The sequence below is a fragment of the Macadamia integrifolia genome, chromosome 3, assembly GCF_013358625.1.
Source record: "Macadamia integrifolia cultivar HAES 741 chromosome 3, SCU_Mint_v3, whole genome shotgun sequence".
Lineage (NCBI taxonomy): Eukaryota > Viridiplantae > Streptophyta > Magnoliopsida > Proteales > Proteaceae > Macadamia > Macadamia integrifolia.
In genome coordinates, this window is record NC_056559.1 from 7,987,370 (window position 1) to 7,989,207 (window position 1,838).

Below are 1,838 nucleotides of genomic sequence, written 5' to 3' on the forward strand. Positions count from 1 at the left end.
GAAGAAATTCTTTCATGTAACGGTGTGAAAATGGAACCTGAATCTAAAATCTATCTAGACTAAACCAGAAAAACCTGAACTGAATCAAACGACAAACTTTATTAATCATCTTTGGTCTCGATTTTCCACAAACAAATAAAACTAGAAATCGATCGGTCACGATCTCCACTTAAATCATAGATGCATAGATGAAAAATCTAACCTGGGACTGTGCACCTATCCACACAATCCCCAATTCGTTTTAACTATGTGGGCATCCCACGGATAGGTACCAAGCTCTTATTTCGATTTAGTTTCGATCTGACCAGATAAATTACAAAATTCAATTAAAATTGAATCAAACTGACCATTTGACACCTTTAAGTTTTAGATGCATGTGTTGAGAAAGCATAGCCTTGGATTTTTTTTTTTTGGGTAAACTATAGCCTTGGAGAAGTTAGTCTTCAGGAAAGATATTATTACCCACATCTTCCGATAAAAAAGTATAGCCTCTGTTTATGTGAGAAGCGTGGAGGTCACATACCCATGGTTTGAGGTATCCGTCTCAGATTATCTAATGGTATCGCACCTACTGATCTCAATACTTTGACCGATTCCAAGTCGATGCATGGGACAAAAATAGTACTGATGTCACAAAGGGTATAACAGTAATCAGAAATTGGTATCTTTGAGGGCAAAATCTGCTTATATGATAGATTTGACACCAATCTGACTGATACCCAATACCTCAAACCATGCACATATCACTACCAAGATGACCAACCATATAGTAGATCAGTGGCTACCATAGTCCGGTCTACTCAAATGTACATTTTTTGGAAGAAAGAACGCTAATCACTTACGTGTCTACACCTAGACATTGTAGGTGCGAAAAGATCATGATGACCTAGGCTGAAGATGCTCCCTTCTGTCTTTTCATTTGCTAGCACGCTAATGTGTACCTGCACCAACAAGGTAGCGCTCTCTTGCTCATATTTTTTTGGTACAAGAACAGTAGACCCACAATCCTATCCCACACTGCCTCCATGCCCACATGGGTAATTTGAGCAAAAGGATCTCACAAATAAAAGGGTAATGTAAATAGTGAATCAATTTCAACAATAATTCATGTTGATATCTACATCTAATTATTGATTTTCATTATCTATCCAACTTCATACATATTATTGATTTTCATTCTGATCTAGAGGTGGGTAATTTTTCTTCACCCACCAATTTTGGTAGTTGGATGAGACTTCTCAAGCAGTTCCAAAGGCATATCAAACCTTCGTAAATTAAAAAAAAGAATAATTATAACATTCACCAGGTGAAGGAAAACTTTCTTCTTTAGAAAATGACATCAATGTGTCCAATGAATTTGAACCCAATTCAACTACTTCATATCAATTTTTTTCCAAATTCACTTGTATAGTCTGACTGTGTGAAGTCACATCTGTGTTATTGCCACCAACTCTGAATAGATATGGCATTTGAGTGGATTAAGCAAGGTCAGCTTCGTGGATGAACTTTTAGCTTAGTGGCAGGCAATTAACACAATTGGCTCCTAGCATAAGTTAGGGTAAGGTTGATGTTCGACCCTCCTACTTCTCACCTTTCTCGATATAATGGTAAGTAGGTTATAGTATAGTTAGTAACAAGTGTGGCCTAGTTACCCCTCATTTCTGGTCCCCAACCTGGCCTAAGTGTGGGTCTTGCCAAAAAAAAAAAAATGTTTGACCCTCACCTTTGGACAAGATACATTGACTAGTTAGCTAGGTCAGAAATCACTGAGGTTTACTCAGTTGCTTCGTAGAATAGGTGAGCGTAACCATGTTTCAATCCCCACCCAACCCCCCCCC

General features: G+C 38.0%; 1 protein-coding gene across 1 annotated transcript in view; it reads right to left on the reverse strand.

The window, feature by feature from the left end:
• Positions 1 to 610: 610 nt before the first annotated feature.
• The window catches only part of LOC122072814 (probable strigolactone esterase DAD2), a 9,125-nt gene continuing 7,897 nt past the window's right edge, over positions 611 to 1,838 (reverse strand). Inside the window, exon 3 of the mRNA XM_042637227.1 lies at positions 611 to 941. The gene's annotated coding sequence lies outside the window, so the exon portion shown is untranslated. The remainder of the gene's footprint in view (positions 942 to 1,838) is intronic.